Below are 21,113 nucleotides of genomic sequence, written 5' to 3' on the forward strand. Positions count from 1 at the left end.
GCCTCTATCCACTAGATACCAGTTGTCACAACCCAAAATGTCTTAGACATGGCCCAGTATTCCCTGGGGAGGCCAGTTCAACCTGGATAAGAGTCTAAGTTAACCTTTGGGCCATGGGGCCAAATATCCAAGGTGAGTCCTGGCTCTGCCCTTTGACAACTCTGGGACCCTGAGACGATGAAGCAACCTCTCTGTGACTCAGTTTCCAACTTGGTTAAGGAGGAGTCTTAGTAGTATTTTACCTCGTAAGTCATCATGAGGTTTCAATGAGATGATGTGTCTAAGGCTCTCAGCACACAGTGCCTCGCACTTGATGACTGCTCTATGAATGCTATACTGCTATTTCAATCCCAAATTTCTGTCTGTTGATCTTTTACGAAAGAGACCTCATGTTTCCTCTGTTCCAGGAAATGGAGGTTCTCAGGAAATTCCAAGTTTCCTGAGAAAAACGGCTCTGGTGATTTCTTCCCTCCCTTATTCTACTGCATGTGTCTTTGGAAGGCTTCTCCGTTAATTCCGATGCGAGCTTAATTTGCGTCTTTCAAGCCTAATGAGATGGTTAGCTAGATTTATCTTACCAGCCAAGTTCCGCCTAATTCTTTATCTGCATGTGGGTAGTCCAGGCATGCCATCTCGCTAACGGGAAAGCAGGCTGTGTCTGTGTTATAAACGAAGGACTACAGAATGGGAAATATCACAGATTCCCCCAGCGTGAGCCCAGCAAAGACAGCCTAGATCCCAGGAGGGATACTGATTATCACATAAACCAGCTAAAACATGCAGCCCAAAATAGAGTTTGAATGCTAATAAGCCTCTGTTCTCCCCTGTGGGGTTCACATCAAGAATTCCAAATGATAAAAGTGGGGTAAAAAAAAGAAAAGTGGATAAACAAAAACCCTACGTATTGTCTAGAAACCAAAAAGACCCAGGGTGAACTAGTCTATGTGAAATGCTGTGCTGTCTCAGTTAAGCGTCCAGTACCTGTCAGCTCCATGGGCAAACACTGACCCATGTATATTTCTTGCATAATTGGTAAAGTACTCAGTATGCATATGTGGACCTCATTTACCTGTTCTGAAAATCCCTTACAGAAGGGAAAAATTAGGAATAGAATCTTTGCTTAATGAAGGAAATTGCCAAGGGGCTCTCTGATGCATTGAAGTTTTCCTTGACTAGGTAACACTCAGGACTCTTTTGAACCACACCTCGTGGGCAATATAAGGTTTGATCTCACCAGATGAGAACAAATTACTACAGTCCCCTTCTCTGTGGGCCTCAAATCTAAAGAAGATACTATCCTGAGGCCATTTCAGGCCCCATTTGGTTTTCTTGCTTGGGAGCAAAATGTTCTATCTTCCTCTGCCTTTTCAAAGCTCAAGAATGAAAATGTAGAAACATCCCAGTATATGAATATAGGTTTTACTTCCTTGGGAAAGGAGTTTTAAGAAAGGAAATCTCAAATATTCCCAAGTACTCTTGGTGAAAGAGGAACTTGTTTCAACTTTTGGGAGAGGTTCACAGCATCTGTTTAAAATAAAAATGTCATAACTCATGATTCAGCAATTCTACTTCTAGGAATTTACCCCATAGAATTACCGGCACAAATGGCCAAAGATACACATATGAAGATATTTTCTACAGCACGGGTCAGCAAACTAGATCTTCCAAGCCACATTCTGGCCTGCCACCTGTTTTCTTATACATCAAGTTTTATTGGAACCCAAACATACTTGTTTACATAATGTCTGTGGCTGCTTTTGCACCGTGGCAACAGAGCTGAGTAGTTGCAAGAGACTGTGTGGCCCACAAAGTTGAAAATGTTTACTATCTGGCCCTTTATGGAGAAGTTTGCTGACTCCTGCTTTAGAACAGTGGTTGTAAGAACAAAAAATGGAAGTGAAAAAATGTCCATGAAGTAAGTACACCTGGAGGGGACCCACAGCTTCTGCAGATAGTGTCCTACCTTGAGCACCCACATGTCTCTGCCGAGGCCACACTAGGCTATGCTAACTGTGGGATGGGTGGTGGGCTCTTGGGTCACTCAACAGCAGTGTGACCTCCGAAGGGGCTGGAGACTAGCATCAGCCACACAGCCAGGCAGCCGTGCCTGTGTGACTGGTTCTCAGTCAATATCCCAGGCACCAAGGCTTAAGGGGGCTTCCTTGGCTGGCAGTGTTTCGAGTATGTGGCCACACATTGTCACTGGGAAAATGAGGTGCTGTCTGTTCAACTCCAGTGGGGGAGGACAGCTGGAAGCTCATGCTTGACTCTCTTGGACTCGACCCCACGTGCCTCTTCCCTTTGCTGATTTTAGTCTGCATCCTTTTTCCATAATAAACTGTAGCCATGAGTGTAACAGCCTTTCTGGGTCTGTTGAGTCCTTCCAGCAAATCACTAAACCTGATTGATGGTCTTAGGGACCACCGAAGCTGCAGTTACCCACTCATCAAACATCCCTGATTGGCTTGCCCCCCTTTCCTGTCTCAATTGCTCACCGTCTTATCAGTGCTTCCTGGGATCACCTCCCTTGTAACCAAGTTGCATCCAAGTCACTGTCTTGGGTCAGCTTTGGGAAGCACCCAGACTAAGACTGGAGGGGACTAATTCAATAATTTCTGATGTAATAATGCCATGAAAACCAATGTTGCTGCTAAAAATGAGAGAGACCTATATATATGAAATGGAAAAACCTCCAAGACATATTGCTAGGAGACAAGAGCAAGCTGCAAAACAGTATATGGTATATGTAAACACAATCTCTTTTTGTTAAAAAAAGAAAAGTTAATATATCGAATAGAAAACAGTATCTGGAGGCATGTTCACTGAACTGCTAAGAGTGGCTCTCTCTAGGGAGGGGAATTGGGGAACTTTCTGCTCTCTGTATTATGTAAGTATGTACAGTTTAAACTTACAAGTACATATTATTTTGGAAAGAAAACAAGAGACAAAAACAAGTTGTTATTAGAGAATCCGTATCTAAATTGCCAGAAGGGGAAGAGGACAAAAAGGAAATCTAACATCCTACTTCCTTATCCCAAACTGCAAAGTAAATTGGCTTGGTGAATCACTTGGCCCTCAAACGGTGGGAGCTTCAAAGTGACTCAGCCTTTCGGCTGGGAAGCAGTCGCTGTTATGGACATCTGAGTTAACTGGCAGGCTTTGGCACTTGCAAATCTCTTGGTAAAGTTATGGTAATCTTAACAGTCTTTTAAACACCAAACATTTAAAATGCAAATTATAATAAGCTGAAGCTGAATAAAACTAATGACGTCTATTATAAAAGTTGCCTGGGAGAATATCAAGATTTGCCATCACTGTAAATTCTAGGCAGTGTGTTGATGGAGACAATAGGGAATTCAGACTGGGTACTTAACACAATCCAGAAAGGGGCTCAGAGACAGTGGGCCAGATATCCCTGTGCCCTCCACTTTACAGAGAAGGCGACAAAGTCACTGAGCTACAGGGTGATAAAACTCACAGTATTCGTAGCAAATAATCTGTAAAGGAAGCCAATTCCTCAGAACGAGATCCCTACATTTCCTCCTCTTTAGAAACAGTCACCGCTAGAAAGTATATTGTAAAGCACCCCCCACAAATATTCCCCCTTACTGTTATGGGGACTTATTCAACTGCAGTCACCAGTGTAGTACTGGACAATGTATATACCCCAGTGTACCCCAGTCACCTGGAAGCAACTTCCAGAGAGTGAAAGCATCTGAATAGTCAGAAGAGATGTCACAAAGTCACTAGCCAAAACCCCTGAACAGCTCTTCACATTTTTTCCAAGAACCTATTTTCTATTCATGGATTTAGACATATTTTGAGTAAACTCAGTTGTCTGGTCTCCCCATCTACAGTAATTCAAATTAACTTAGTGGATTATGACTACCAGACAGAATTAAGTAGAACGGGGCCATTTGGTGAAGTGGCAAACATTCTCTACTCCTTCACAGACCAAGGGATATTCACTGTGAGCATTTATTTTTACAATGATGACTGAATCAGTAAGGAAGCTCTGTTCCAGTTAATGGGTCAAAGGAGGTGTGAAAAGTGCTCTATCAAACAGTCAAAAATTTAAGGCCTTTTTCAAAGCTTAAGGGGAAAGTGTTCAGCAAGTGGAAAATTTACTCACAAAATCTCTTCGAGGCCCCTGCCCACTGGTCATGGACTAGAGCAACCACCTTGCATGGGGACGCACTCTGTTACTTGTCACACTGCGCTCTCTCCCCAACCTCAACAGATCTCAAGCACCCTGCTGACGACAGTCTCGGAGGACAGCCCGCTGTGCAGACAGGAGCACCACCAACATCGAGTTCCATCTGCAGACAAGCCATGGACACACCTGGCGTATCCCACTTTCTAGGATTTTGGACTCAACTTCTCTCTAAAGAATGACCCACTTATCTGCTGTTTCTGTGGAGCCACCAACTGCCATGGAAATTCAGGTTAGGGAAACACACTGGCAAACCGGAAGAGTGATGAGGCACCCACTGAGCCCAAGGATCAGGCTTTGAGGGGGCCTGGAGGCTAGTACTGCCTCACCGAGCACCTACCGTACAGACGGCCCGGGGCTAAGCATGTCGTGTGGATGAACTCACCCTATCTGCACACCCGCCAGAGCGGGGATTTCTCACTCTCAGCACTACCGACGTTTGGGGCTTAATCGCTCTATGTGTTGGGGGCTCTTCTGAGCATTGCGCCTCTGCCCACTAGATGCTATTAGCAGTCCTCTCCCAACTGTGGCAACCTAAAGTATCTACTGACATTGCCAAACATCCCCTAGGAGCATAATCTATGCCTGCCCACTAAATGAGAACCACTGCTCTAAGTTGCTTTCACTGGCCCATTTTGCAGCTGGGGAGCCTGAGGCCCAGGGAGACAAAATCCAGGTTCCCTGAGTGAGTCAGAGGCAAGCTGAGGCTTTCACATGTTGATATTTGATGCAAAAATGAATTTTTTCTTTCCTGCAAGAGTTACACTCTCTGGCTGCTAATTTAGTTTTGCCAAGACAGACGGTTCTGGAAGGGAAGCTGGATGACTTAGAGTGTGGGTGTGATACACACTGCAAATTGAAAGGAAAAAAAATCATCTCGATCTTTACCAACAGGAGCAAATGTGACAGCTCCCCATTCTGCATGTTTGGTTCACAAGGTGCTGCGCCCATATGGAGCATTGAGCCTGACAGCACAGCACAGCGGTGCCCCCAGGTCATGGCTAGAAGCCCCTGTCATCACTGTCCCCCACAATCAACCTCTTGGGAACTGCACTGAGTTGTTCCTCCACTTCTGAAAAAGTGCATGAAGCCAGTAAAACCCACCCTGGGCTTTCACAGTCCCCCCAGTTCCTCGGCAGGGAGGAGCCCTACATTTCATCAGGATGTTCAACTCACCCTTGGAGCCCCAGCGCAGTCTCCACATCCCTGTTTTCTCTCTCCTTCCTCCCCAGGGCCACCTCTGACACATCCCAACAGAGGTACCCATTTGCTTTCCAACTTTCTTAAAACTTCTTCTGACTACAGCATTCCCTCTTTCTCCTTTTTCTCTCTGAAGCCTAGAAGCTGTTTCAAGTTTTTCTTCAAAACAAGGTAAATCATATCCCTTCCCTGAGCCTGTTTTCCCATTCATACAATGGGTGGGTACACATAAGTTTTAAGGCCCCTTTCAGCTATGGGACATTTCTTTGCTTCTAAGAAGTTTTATCCATGACTTAAGGGGGATGTTTTTCAAGCTTTCTTGGCTTGTTTTGTGATTCATAGCAGCTGCTCAGGCAGAACTTTTTTCCCCATGTTTTTCTTTGCAACAGTCATAATGATAATTTAGATAACAGTATCATAATAATTAAAAATCACCAATACCAAATCCTGAGTTCAGTATCCTAGGCACTGAGCAATGTACCTTATATGCATTTTTGACCAATTCACACCACAATCCTATTAGGGAAGGTACTACTTACATCCCCATTTTGCAAATGGGGAATTAGAGGCTCAGAGGGCACCGGCTGAGTGCCAAGGTCACTTAGCCAGCAGTAGGAACTGAAACTAGAAGCTTGGCATTGTTTATCCTTCTCCCATCTCAGACAGGAAAGTCTCACCCATTCCCCCTTCCACTGACCCTGACATATGACAAGGACAAGATTAGGAGTAGAAATATTTTGTGTATGTGTATGTGTGTGAAGGAGAGCTAGGTCCTCAAGCCACCATGTGGCTCAACAGGTGTGCTTAGCACCTCAGGGCAACAGGTGCTAAGGGTCAGAATGGCCCTGGGAAACTGCCATGCTGGAGACTTTCTCACCATCTCTCTGGGGTCCAGCAGTCAGCTTTGTCTCCAACACCTGAGTGGATGGCTGCTTCCTTGGATAAGCAGCAGGAAAGGAAGTGGTCTTATGTTTAGAGATTATTGATATGAAAACTCTTAACAATGGCACCTAACACTTATATGGTGCTTACTATGCATGTGTCAGCCCCCATCTATGGATTTTCAATACAATAAATGACTTAATCCACACACTTTTACTTACAAGGTAAGTACCATTATTATCTCCTTGCGTCTAGAGGTCACACACTGGTATCATGGCCTGCTTTCCTGAGGATGGACCAGAGAGAGCCCTTGAGTAGGCCTGGAAAAAGGCTTGGGCCATTCAGGTAGGAAATTCTGGGATCCCAGTATTTGGTGACCTAGGAAGGAAGGTGTGGGCTCCAGCTGGCATGTCACCTTGACTGCAGACTCCTTACCTGCAAGACCCCTCACTCATTTTAAAGCATGAAGCCCAGGGGAGAGGCCACTTTCACCCAGATTTACAGGAAATACCAGCTTAGTGTGAATTGTTGAATCCTTTAATGCAGTGGTTCTCAGCTAGGCCAATTGTGCCCACTGAATTTGGCAACATTAGGTGACATTTGGACTGTCACAGTCAGGGAAGGGATGCTGCTAAAAATACTGCAATACTCAGGCGAGCCCCACAACCAAGAATGACGTGGCCCAAAATGTCAACCAGGGGGTTAAGAAGCCCTGCCTCAAGGGAAAAGCGTGAGTCTAGGGGTTTCCCTTCATCAATCTGCCCCCACAACCTGGGCAGCGGAGACAGAGGCTTCTGAGAAACTGTTGCTGTAGCTTACGAACTAGATCTCCTTCTCCTTCCTCAAGGAGTAGAAGTCAAGATTGAAATTCCTTTTACAATTCCTTGGACCACTGCTGGACATGTCTTTACTCCTCTGTGTGTGTGGAAACAGAGCCATGTGGAGCCTGCATTTATGAAGGCGACATATGGGCTGAAGATTCACTTTCAGATCTGTGTGTGAATCACATTGTCTAGGAGGAAGCATTTAAAGTGTGACTATAATGTAATGTGCTTGTTTTTACATGAACCACCAAAATATATACATCTGAAAGAGGATCATCTTTGTACATTTGTTTCTGAAATGCAGACATTGCTCTGGGGGAGATGTTCGCTACAAACTCCAAATGTTCAGAGGCAGGTATAAGATGCCTGCTGAAGCTTTAGGGGGCTAATTAACAAAACCGTTCCTCCTCCATCTTCTAAAATACTCAAGAAATAATTGAGAAAATAAAGGAGAGATATCAAAGCATGCCAGTCCCTTGGAAGGCTTTTAAAAAATACCAGATTGCGTTGATTGGTTTGGGGGTGGGGGACTGGATGCCAGTCGTTTTCCAATGCTCCCCAGGTGGTGCTCATGTGCGGTCAGTTTAGATACACTGTGTTAGATGCAGATGTCCAACTGGTGTCTTAACCGATTGTAGAAAGGGGCTTGACCCTCCTATTTGCCCTCTTTCCTGACCAGAAACCATGGAGGTTTTGTCCCTGGAGGGTTCAGTCTGACCAGCAGGCTCACTGAAAGAAAGAATTACATAGAATGCTGCCTGTTGTGGGTGGGTAGGTCCCAGAGATAGAAGGAAAGCCAATTCTTCTCTGGGGGGAGTACATAAGAAAGGGAATAAATGAAATAATAAAAGGAATAAAAGAGAGCCAGAGGTGTTACTTTAGGGTGATGGTAGGCAAACCTTTCCCATAAAGGGACAGACAGCAAATATTTTAGACTTCAGGGACCACCTACAGATTCTGTGGAGACTACTGTTTTTGTAGCAGAAAGCAGTCACAGACCACATGTAAGTGAAGGGGCACAGCTGTTTGACACAGTAAAAATTTCTATTTGGTCTCTGCCCCCGCTTCTTGACACAGAGCTCCTTAAAGCCTTGTAATTTCCTGAGTGGTAAGGCTGATGGGAGCATTTTTGTTATAATATTTGGTCTTAGTCCCAGGTTTGTGACATAAGTGCTTCTAAGAATCCTGGAATCTTGGAGTGATAAGAGGGTCTTCCTGTATGCTAATGAGATGACTGGGGGCTGGGGGCTCCAGACGGTTTCAGGTGGGAGCTGGTTGCCAGAAAGACCGGGGTATGATTAGATGGTCGGAACTTTCAGGCCTCCCCCACCAACCCTCCAGTGATTGACTTAATCACCAATGGCCAATGATTTCATCGATCACACCTATGTGATTTTTCTTTTTTTTAGGATCTTTCACTTTTTATTCTACTCTCTCCTGTATGGTTGTACTATACATACATATACACACACATATATGTGTGTGTAAATATGCATCTTCTATAAAGGTATTTAAGAGCCATCAGCTTTCCTTTTCCCATGATAGCACTTCAAGTCACCCAGTGGAGGTGATGTGCACCCATGAGCCACACGGTGGGTAGGAATAGAGACCTGATTCACAAACACTCCACTCATCTGCCCAAGAAGGCTCCCCATCCCATCTCTTGCTGAGCCAGGCAGCGGTCCATCTGCCCAGGCCACACCACCTGGGAATGGGGCTTGTGTGCTGAGCAAGATGTTTCTGTCTGCCCCTATTTTTATGAGTGGACACAGGGAGGCCAACTGAAATATCTGCATAGATGAGCACGAATTCACTCAACAGGCTCTGCCCAGAATTCTTCACACTCAGGCATCTAAAGAGAAACCCTGGGGAATGAGGAGAGGTTAAAATGCCATAAGTAAGATAAGCATGCCTCAAACGGGGCATCAGGGAACGGACTGGCTCACAGCCCACACCAGCCTTACCACTGCTCCTGGTGGAAGTCATCGCCCCACCCCACAAACCCCAAGGCCAGCAGATACACCGCTGTAGCTCAGGGGGTGTCACCCTCAGCACCCTGACACTCTCTGTTGGGTCGGCTGTCCATGCACATAGGATGTTTAGCAGCATCCCTGTCCTCTACCCACCAAATGTCAATAGCATCCTCCAAGCTGTGACAACCGAAAATGCTTCCAGACATTGCCAAATGTCTCCTGGGGAACAAAATCAGCCCAGCTGAGGCCCACTAACTGCTTTTCTACATCAGCAGGCGCCTGGGGCATGGCTGCCAAAAGGTATTTGATTCGCTGTTCATGTCAGGCTGAATTCCCAGAGCTTGGGATTTGGTGGCAACGGATGCCCATGTTGACACTGACTGGGAACCCAGAGGCAGCAGGTGCTCAGGGAGGCAGTGGGTCGGGCTTGCTCAGGGCCCATTGGGGTCCCTGTGGCCAAGATGGCTGTGAGGTCCCCAGAGCCTCTTCCTGGACAAGCAGCTTGATTACCTTCCCCAATCTCCCCTGCAGGGCACTGTAGCCAATACAGTCTACCTGGAAGTAAGTGATATTCATAACTTCCAGGCCTGGCCTACTAAAACTTCCCACGCAATCCTCAACTCCCTCTCCCAACTACCAGCTGGAAACAAAACCCTCCAAGACCTGAGAAGACAGCAGAGCCACAAGGTAGAAGGGGCCTGGGTCACTGAATTGCCTCGCAGAGGTCACTCATGAAAGGACTCACAAAGGAGCAATGTGCAAGCGAGAAATAAACTTCTGTTCTGTTAAACCATAAAACCTTGGCAGCTGACCCGTTATGGTGGCCAGCCTTACCTTAACTGTAACAATGGTGGCTTGCAGCACGTCCCTGGAGCTCTCCAAGCTTCAGTTTCCTCCTCTGTGGAATGGGGATAATATTAATACCCACCTCATTTGGTTGTTGTGAGGGTCAATTGCCATCAAGCTTGGCACAGTGCCCAGAAGGTAGGAAGCCTTAATAAAGGTTGGCTATTATTATTAGTGGGAAGAGGAGGAGCTACCCCTGAATTCCTACCATTGCCTTTTGTGTCTTCTTTTCTGATAACCTGGAAAAGAATGATTTACCCCATTCCTCAAATGCCTAAGGGACACATTAGGTTTTAGGGATACAACTTGGAATGAGGCTGGGGACCCTTATTTTATCACATGGATGTCTAGACATCTTTGCCAAAGAGGCCACTGAGAAGCCAAGGTAACCCTCCACAAGGATGGAGAGGACCCCGCCCACAAATCATCCATATGTGCCTCTTCTCTGCTTCTTTAGCCCCCATGAGATTAAACAGAACACAACCTGAAAGCAGACACATAATGGGAACTTTGGCGTCAAGCCAGTGGACATACTTCTAGGCCTGCTCTGTGACTCATGATCCTAAAGGGAGCAGCTGAGAGTTGAGTCCTGAAGATCCTCCCTCCCCTGGCCAGTGCGACAGTGGGGAGGCTGGGCCCTTTGCTCACTCTGCTTCTTCTTCGTCTACCTGTTTGTTTTGTTTTTTTCAGGTAAATAATGCCCTTGCCTAAGGTCATCTGTAGAAATGACTGCCATTAGAAGCTAAATACATTCTGTCCTGCCTTAATGCAGGGGGTGAAGGTTACGCAGAAACCCAGGGGAACAGTTTTCATGTCAACTTATAAGCAGAGAAAGACAGAAAATCACACTCACTGAGCATCTGCCATGTGTTGTGCCCCTGTGCGCATGTCACCTATCCCACCCTTCCTGAGGGAGGAGTCATATTTGTTTTGTTCACTTGTTTCTCCAGTGACTAACAGTCATAGGCACACAGTTGGTGCTCAATAAATACTTATCCTGTAAGCTTACCATGGACCCTGCTTATTGCATAATTCACCCCCCTTGTTAACTATGCTCTGGCTACTTTCACCACCTTTCTCTTCTTTGAACAAAACAAGCTTATTCTTGCCGCAGGGCCTTTGCACTTGCCATTTCCCTTGCCTAGAATGTTCCTCTCCCCCCTCTTTGCTGGCCCTTTCTCACCTTATTATTACTCAGCTTAAAATAATGCTCCTGGCCCTCTCTGTTACCTTACTCTATTATTAATTTAGGTATTTATTTCTTGTGTGTCTCACCCAACTAGCAGGCCAGCAACAAGAAAAGACAAATTATTTCTGTCTTTCTGCTATTTCTCCAGCAACTAGTACAGCCTCTCAACATTTTGGGACTTGGTAAGTATTTGAGACTGTGTAACCCAGTGACTGAGGGCCAAGATTCTGTATCTGGTCTCCAGGATCTCAGGCAAGCTACTTACCCTATCACTGCCTATTTCTTCACTCATAAAATGATAATGATTCCTACGTCACAGTGTTACCATGGGGATGAAATGAGTTGATTCATGTAAAACACTCAGAGCCATGCCTGGCATGTAGGAACTGCTGTACACATGTTTGCCATTACTATTATTAAAAACTGAACAAACAGCCTCAAGGCAGATTTTATACATGTCTGAACGATGGAAAACAGAGGCTGAAAGATATTAAAAAGATCCTGCTTGAGATTATACGGCAACCAAGCTCTGGGGATCTGGCTTTTTGATTTCTAAGCCAAAACTGTTTTCACTACAGCAACAGGTTTTCTTGAACAGCAGGGAGACCAGTGACATTACAGCTTGTGTCCTGCCAGCCTTAGCATTTTAAAGGTTAAGTCTTCTCCCGCTGACTGGAAGCTCTGGGTTGGTGAAGTTAAGACAAGGCGATGGACAGAGGGGATGTCAGGGAAAGGTTATTCTTGGTTTCTGATTTTACTCCATGCACAAGCCTTCATCTTGCACCTACCCAGGTGCTGGCCTCAGCTGCTGAGCCCAGTTGCTTGTAGCCAGCACTAAGGCCCAAGGCGAGGCTGAATCTGACCCTTACTGGCTCCCCTTTCCCACTGCATCTAGCTCAGGCTCTGCAGGGACATGGATGGATGGATAAAGTCCCAGCCCCCTGATACTTTCCCCATGGGGATTTGCCTGGAATGAGGCTCCCTCCAAAGGCACCAAAATCATTAAACAGCCATGCAAATGGAATAAAAATCCCCAGGAGCCCTGGCAGCCGGCCTGATCTTGAAGGCTTCCATTGGAGCCCAGAATGAATGTTTAAGATCCAGCCAAGTTTTACCACCTGCGTGGACTTTGGCAGGGGCAAGAAGGAAAAGGTGCTCCTGCAGGTGGGGCTCCACTTCCATCTCCTCACTGCTTGGCTGGACCTCTGCCTCTGCCCACCTCTAGGCTCAGTGCTGTGATCCACAGAGCCCTCCCTGTGTGCCAAGCACTGTGCTCAGCACATTATAGACATCATTTCTTTTTGTCCCCAGAATCTCCTTGTGCTGGGGATTGAGATCTACAGACAAGGAAATCCTGGTTCAGAGGAGGTAACCTGCCAAAGTAGGGAATGGTCCTTTACATCTAATCCACCCGCACATTCTGTTAACTCTGCCTCCAATATTTATGTCCACTGAGTTACTTCTCTGAAACTCTTCTGCCAGCTTCCTGGTTGATGCCATCATCACCTCTCCCCAGGGTAAGAACTGTACGGCCCTCCTTCTTGCTTTCATACAACTCATTTTCCACTCAACAGCTGCAATGATAGTTTAAAATGTCATACAGATCATATCACTTCCTTGGTCAAGACCCTCCAAAGGCTTCTCAATGCAGTCTGGAAAAAAATACAAGCTTCTTATCCTACAGGCTCTCTTGATCTTCCCTCTGCTATTTCTCCAAACTCACACTGACTTCTGTGTTCTGGATGTATTGGGGTAACATGCAAGAACATGAGAGAGGAAGGGTCTTCTTGCTATTTAAGTGTGGTCCTCAGCCAGCATTGGTGTTACCCAGAGCTTATTAGAAATACAGATGCTCAAATACCAACAGCACTCTTCAACAAGCTGGAACAAACAGTTCTAAAATTCATATGGAACCACAAAAGACCATGAAGAGCCAAAGCAATCCTGAGAAGGAAGAATAAAGCTGGGGGGATTACACTCCCCAACTTCAAGATCTACTACAAAGCCACAGTAATCAAGACAATTTGGTACTGGCACAAGAACAGACCCATAGACCAATGGAACAGACTAGAGAGCCCAGATATAAACTCAAGCATGTATGGTCAATTAATATACAATAAAAGAGCCATGGATATACAATGGGGAAATGACAGCCTCTTCAACAACTGGTATTGGCAAAACTGGACAGCTACATGTAAGAGAATGAAACTGGATTATTGTCTAACTCCATACACAGAAGTAAATTTGAAATGGATCAAAGACCTGAATGTAAGATATGAAACCATAAAACTCTTAGAAGAAAACACAGGCAAAAATCTCTTGAATATAAACATGAGCAACTTTTCCCTGAATATATCTCCTTGGGCAAGGGAAACAAAAGCAAAAAGGAACAAATGGGATTACATCATGCTAAAAAGCTTCTGTACAGCAAAGGACACCATGAGCAGAACAAAAATGCACCCTACAGTATGGGAGAATACATTTGTAAATGACATATCTGACAAGGGGTTAACACTCAAAATATATAAAGAACTCACATGCCTCAACACCCAAAAGGCAAATAACCCTATTAAAAAATGGGTGGAGGATATGAACAGACAGTTCTCCAAAGAAGAAATTCAGATGGCTAATAGGCACATGAAAAGAAGCTCCCCATCACTAATTATCAGGGAAATGCAAATTAAAGCCACAATGAAATATCACCTCACACCAGTTAGGATGGCCAACATCGAAAAGACTAGGAACAACAAGTGCTGGTGAGGATGTGGAGAAAGGGGAACCCTCCTACACTGTTGGTGGGAATGTGAGCTAGTTCAACCACTATGGAAAGCAATATGGAGGTTCCTCAAAAAACTAAAAATAGAAATACCATTTGATCCAGGAATTTCACTCCTAGGAGTTTACCCAAAGAAACACATTCTCAGATTCAAAAAGACATATGCACCCCTATGTTTATTGCAGCACTATTTACAATAGCCAAGATATGGAAGCAACCTAAGTGTCCATCAGTAGATGAATGGATAAAGAAGAGGTGGTACATATACACAATAGAATACTACTCAGCCATAAGAAAGAAACAAATCTTACCATTTGCAACAACATGGACAGACCTAGAGGGTATTATGCTCAGTGAAATAAGTCAGGCTGAGAATGACAAATACCACATGATTTCCCTCATTTGTGGAGTATAACAATGAAGCAAAATTGAGGGAACAAAATAGCAGCAAACTCACAGACTCCAAGAAGGCACTAGCAGTTACCAAAGGGGAAGGGTGGGGTAGGGCTGGTGGGGAGGGAGGGAGAAGGGGATTGTGGGGTATCATGATTAGTGCACATGGTGTGTGTGGAATCACAGTGAAGACAGTGTAGCACAGAGAAGACAAATAGTGACTCTGTGGCATCTTACTACCCTGATGGACAGTGACCGCAATGGGGTATGGGGGTGGGACTCCATAATAAAGTTGAATGTAGTAACCACATTGTTTTTCTTGTGAAACCTTCATAAGAGTGTGTATCAATGATACCTTAATAAAAGAAAGAAAGAAAGAAAGAATAAATAAATAAATACAGATGCTCAGCCCCTCCCAGATTTACTGATTCAGAATCTGCATTTAACAAGATTCATATACACCTCAAGGTGTAGTGGTTAAGAGTGAGGAAGGCTTTGGAACCAATCAGCTTGGGTTGGAAGCCTGGCTCAACCACTCACCTGGATGACTTGGCACAGGTGACTAGTTACTGGTTGGTGAAGAACTCACCTTACCCAAAGAGAGATCTGGTCTATGCCCTTGGCTCCTGGGAGGTGATCTTTAGGTCTCTGGAATGTCCTGCAGAATGTATGTTTGCAAGAGGGCTCTAGTCATTGGACAGTCTAACAATGTAATTTACAATGGGAGATTTGGGGCCATGCACTATCAGTTCAGACCCCTAGAGAAACTGATGACTAAAGGTATTTAGCTGGACTTCGAGGTGGTGCTGGAGGCTGGAGGTCAACAACAGGAGAGTATGTGATTGAGCCCCACTAAAAATTCTGGACAGGAGAGGCTGAACAATCTCCCATTTGGCAACTTTCTGTGTACATTGTTACACTTCATGACGAGAAGGTGGTAACACCATCCATGATTCCAAGAAGACTGGAAGCTCGGATCTGGACCCCTTCTAGTCTCTGCCCTGTTTGTCTTTCCTGGATTGATTTTCATTTGTATCCTTCTGCCATCATAAAACTGTAGACACAAGTAGTGCTTTCCTTAGTTCTGTGAGCTGTTCTAGTGAATTACTGAACCTTAGGGTGGTTACAAAGACCCCAAGTGTGTAGCCAACTGGTCTGAAGTAAGGGCAGTCTTGTGAGAGAGCCTTTCTCTCAGACTGCAGTTGCTCAGCTCATTGCAATTCCCTTCTCTGAGCTTCAGCTTCCCCATGTGAGAAATGGTCATAAATTAGATCAAACCTTACATGTTTGGGGATTGGATGAGATAATGAACACACAGGAGATTCATGATAAATGTAAGTACTATTGTCCCCATCTGCATTGTTCAAAGAAACTGAAGCTCAGAAAGTTAAGACAGCTTGCCCACAGCCACACAGAGTCTGAAGCCAGGTCTGGCTGACTTTAACCACAGTGCAATACTGCCTCCTCATGACTTTTTAATGCTTTCTGGAAATGGAAGGTCCATACAGGTTCTGCTGAGCTGGAAGCCCAACAACCTGGTAAGGAATTCAGGAGTCCTCGGAGGGGGGATGAATTGCCCATCCTCCATTCCAATTCTCTCCACTGCTTCTCTCTTTCTAGGATTCACATGACATGAATATTACACTTTCTTATATTGTGTCATAGTCTCTTTTTTCTCCTTCTGTTCCTCTTTCTCCCCAATCTTCTTACTCTGTTGCTCAAACTACATAATTTCTCTTAATCTGTCTTCAAGTTCACTAACTCTTTCCTCTGTCACCTCCATTCTGCTATAGAGCCCATCCAGTGAATATCTATTTCAGTCACTGTACATTTCTATTCTAAAATTTCCATTTGGTTCTTTTTTATGTCTTATGTTTCTCTGTTGATCTGTTGATATTCTCTGCCTTACATTCTTTTTGAAGAGGGTTCACCCTTATTTCTTGGAGCACGGTTGTAGTAACTACTCTAAGTCTTTCATCATTCCAATATCTGGGTCATCTTGTGGTTGGTGTCTGCTCATTTTATTTCCTCTAAGAATTTGCCAGATTTTGATGGTTCTTCACAAATCAGGTAATTTTAGATTGTATCCTGGACATTTTGAATTTTATGTAATGAGAGTCTAGGTCTTATTTAAATCTTATTGAATATGTTAACTTTTTAGTTGTAGCAGGCAATTGATTAGGTTAGGTTCAGACCACATGTTCTACCCTGCATTCTGTGTGCTGTTATTCCAACATCAACTCAGTTCCAAAGTTGTTGCAGTCTTACTCATATCTGTGCCTCACATGTGTCCCCCAGAAGCCAGTTTGGGACCTTCATGGCAGTCTACCCTGTAGTCCATTCTCGAAATCTCTCACATACTGTTTAGGGTCATGTCTGCTCATGTGCAGTATGGGGCTGAACCCAGGAGTCCATGTGTAAGTTTATGGGGCCTACTAGAGCTGCCTTCTCTCTGCAATGTTTCCCACACTCCAGCTCCCAGGGCCCTGCTTTCATGACTACCTGGCTAGAAATTGGAGGCTTTACCCTCCCCTCTCTGCTGCTCATTTCCTGTGACTGGGTCTGGAGCCAAGTGCCTGCTGCCAGCTCCTCTCACACACCGCCAACCCTAGGGCACTGCACAGAACACACACCAGTTGGGTTCTGTGGCTGACAGCCAGGTCAACCCCTGGCTCCTGGACACTGTACCAATTGGCAGCCTTGGGGTGATGGTGACTAGGTGAGTGAGGTGCTGAGCAGACAACCACAGGCAGCTGGGCTGATCTACTGACCTCAAAGTGCCAGCATGTCAACCTTCACATACACTGCAACTATTAGAACAACAGGTATGAGTTTCCAAGTGGCCACTTCTGGGGTGGATGGGTTCCATGTTGATCATAGGAATGATACAGTATTTTTTAGACAAGAGAAAGTTGGGGTTCAGAGAGGTGAAGTCATTTGCTTGAAGTCACACAGCTGGTTAACAGTTTGGCCAAGATTCAAATCCAAGTCTGTATATTTCCAGAGTCTGCTTCTTTATGGCAGGGGCCATCAATATCATCATTATCATCATCATCCATCATCATCTTTGTATATGGTATTCATTGGGCACTAACTATATAAAAGGATAAAGCTTTTTATATGAGGCTTTGAGACTGGAAGATTATAACAGAGGAGAAAACTGAGGTTCAGGGGATCAAAGGGATTTGATTTACCGACACATTTGCTGAGTGTTAAAGATGACATTTGGACCAAATTGTGTCTCACTCTAATCCACACTCAGAATGGCTGTACAATGGTTTCTCTAGGAGGCAGAGCTAGGCCTGGTGCCCAGTAAGTCGGGCTGGGAGGGGAGAAGACAGAAGCTGCTGGGAAGTGCCGAGAGGTGGTGTGGCAGAGGAAGGCTGAGGCCAGATGCTGGGGAACATCTGTGTTTTGGAACAAACCCAAGGGATCTTCTGGTTCTTGCAGAATGTCTATACCCCTCTCAGCTTGGCTTCATCTTCTGGCCTCTGCCAGAGACCCTCAGCTTTTCCAATGCTCTGTTTTCCAAACCCCAGCACTTTTTCATCATGACCTCTGGTGCCCATTCAAACCTGAGGTCTTCCCAGGCAAGAGGGTAGCAGCACTGTGCTCCAGACCTCCCATCTCATTCTGTGCCATGCCTCCCCACATATCTCATCTCACCAGCAGACTCAATTAACCAATTTGATGCTACAGCTGCAGAAAGCCAAGCAATTATGGAAAACAGATCAGGTGCCTTGGAACTCACTCTCACAGAGGAGCCTGGGTGGCCTTGAAGCAGACAGCAGGGTGGGCAGGGAGGGAGAACAGTACAGCAAATGCATGTCAACTCAGGCTGCACAAGAGAACCACCTAAGGAGCTTTGAAAAACACCTCTCCCCAAATACAGATGTCCTGGCTGATACAGTTACTCTGGGCTGGGGCCTTGGCATCTGGATTTTTTTTAAGTCCCCATGTCATACTAATGTACAGACAGGGTTATGAAGTCTAATGGTGCAGGGGTAAGGATCACTGCCTGAGTTTGATTCTTTCTAACACATGGGGAATGGCTGTCACTCACCCTGATGCATATCCTGGGTCTTCTATATATTTGCTCCCCAAAATGTAGTCTGCAGACCCACAGCATCAGCATCACTGGGGTGCTGATAAAAATGCAGAATCTGATTACTGGATTAAAGATGGCAGAATAGAAGGCAAGATGGAAACCTCCTCCCAAAAACACACAAAAGAGGAAAATACAGCAAATTCAACTAGCTCTGAAAACAGCCTGGAGACTGCGGAACAGACCCCCTACACCTGAGGAAGAGGAGAGACTACACAGAAAAGGGTGAGGTGGCAAAGCCAAAACTGAGTAAGACCCAAGCCCTCCCCCAATTCTGACCTATGGATGGGAGAAAGAGGAACAGAGCAGGGAGTAGGAGCCTAGGAGTGCTGCACACCTGGCCCTGGAGATTTGCTCTGGGAGCATGAGCCCACATTACACTGGGTTCTGGTGATTATCTGGACACCAGGGGCAGGTGGGACACTCTGGGAGGCTGAGACTCCAGCCGATGTGGAGGGCAGGCATGCTCCACCAGTCCTGAGACCCAAAGCAGAGGCAGCAGCTTGAAAGACTTGCCAGCAGTGGGAGGGGTACCAGAGGTGAAAAGGGTTGATGGAGCTCTCTCCTCAGGAGAAAGGGCAGGTGGAGCCTATCTCCCTAGCCCTCCTCCGCCCAACAGATTAGGAGCTCCAGACCTCCATCCCCTTGCTGGCAATGGAGCCCTCAGGCTCCTCACTGCATGTTGCTGGGAACAACCCACTTTGCCCAGCACCAGCATCAGACTTTGCTGCCTGGCAGGTAGAGGGAGACTTTCCCAGCTTGCCTGGCTCCATTTCAGCCCAACCAGAAATGTGCCTGGAGGAGCCAGCCCCAAGAGCTTCTTCCTACCTGTGGGTGTCCCAACCCAGTGCTGTGCATCTGGCTGGGGCACACTGGTCCACCCACCTCATTAACCCTGCAGCCCCACCATAGCTGCAGGCCAGGCAGAGGGTGTCCTCACACACAGCAAACTCAACAGAGATTCCTGAGCTGACCACAAAGGCAGCAACTCAATCAAACTTCCCACACACACTTAGATGACTACAGAAGCCAGACAGAAAGGCACAATACCCATGGCATGCCAACAACTGGGGCCCCCCAAAAATAGAACCAGGCACTAGAGAGTAAAGAATCTTGAGCTTCTGGGCACCAGAGCACACCTTCTTCATAAAGCTACTACCCTTTAGACCAGAAAGCATAGCAGAAGCATCTAATACAAAGGAAGAAACACAGAATCCCCAATAAAATGAGCAGGCAGAGGAATCTGATCCAATTAAAACTATGAGACAAAACCCCAGAAAGAGGGCTAAATGAAACAGAGATCACCAATATTCTTGATAAAGATCTCAAAATAAAAGTCATAAACATGCTCACAGATTTACAGAAAAGTATTCAAGATCTCAGGGGTCTTCAACAAAGAGACAGAAAACTTGAAGAGGGGCCACTCAGAGCTGAAGAATACAGTCTCTGAAATGAAACATACAATGGAGGGATTTAAGAGTAGATTAGATCATATAGAAGAGAGAGTAAATGAAAAGAAATGAAAGAACAGTAAAACAAAGAAGCTGAGTAACACAGAGAAAAAAGGATCTCTAGGAATGAAAGAATAAGAGAGCTATGTGAGCAATCCAAATGAAACAATATTTGCTTAATAGGGGTACCATAAAGAGAAGATAAAGACAAAGGAACAGAAAGTTTCTTTAAGGAAATAATTGTTGAAAACTTTCCCAATTTGGGGAAGGAAATAGACACTCATGTCATGGAAGCACAGAGATTCCCTAACAAAAGGGACCCCACCAAGACAACAGCAAGACATGTAATTTAAAAAATGGCAAAAATCAAGGATAAGGAGAAAGTGTTAAAAGAAGCCAGAGAGAGAAAAAAGATTACTTATAAAGGAAATCCCATCAGGCTACCAGCAGACTTCTCAACAGAAACTCTTCAAGACAGAGGGAGTGACATGATATATTTAATGTATTGAAACAGAAGGACCTCCAACCAAGAATCCTCTACCAGGAGAGATTATCACTTAAATTTGAAGCAGGGATTAAACAATTTCCAGATAAACAAAAGCTAAAGGAATTGCCACTACTAAGCCAGTCTTACACAATATGCTAAAAGGATTACTGTAGATAGAAATGACCCTAAGGCTAAATAGCTTTCATCAGTGAAAATAAACCCACAGTAAAGGTTTATTTTCCAACTAATTACCAAGCAAGTACAAAATTAAAACAAAACCAAAGAAGCAAAATCAACTATACACAAAATCAGTCAAGGGATAGACAAAAAGTGCAGGTTATGACATCAAATATGAAAAATGTGGAGGAGGAAGAAGAAGGAAAAAAATTACCTTTAGACTGTTTGAAATAGAGTAATCAGCAATTTAAGATAGACTATTACATAGTAAAGAAGCTATCCTTGAATCTTTGATAACCACAAAACTAAAGCCGACAATAAATTCTCACACACAAAAATAAATTTTAAAGAGAGAAATCCAATTACAACACTAAAGAAAACTATAAATTACAAAAGAAGAATATGAGAGGAAGAAAGGAACAGAGAGGAGATATAAAAAACAGCAGAAAACAATTAATAAAATGGCAATAAGTACATATCTATCAATAATCACCCTAAATGTAAACAGACTGAATGTGCCAATCAAAAGACATAGAGTGGCAGGATGGATACGGAAACATGACCCTCTATATGCTACCCATCCTTCTAAAGCATTCC

The 21,113-nt window shown here is 44.9% G+C and overlaps 1 protein-coding gene across 6 annotated transcripts in view; it reads right to left on the reverse strand.

Annotated features, from left to right (window-relative positions):
- Window positions 1-21,113, reverse strand: part of SYT17 (synaptotagmin 17) — an 80,330-nt gene that overhangs the window by 1,850 nt on the left and 57,367 nt on the right. The gene's annotated exons all lie outside the window — the stretch shown is intronic.

This window comes from Manis pentadactyla, chromosome 10 (assembly GCF_030020395.1).
Source record: "Manis pentadactyla isolate mManPen7 chromosome 10, mManPen7.hap1, whole genome shotgun sequence".
Classification (NCBI taxonomy): Eukaryota; Metazoa; Chordata; class Mammalia; order Pholidota; family Manidae; genus Manis; species Manis pentadactyla.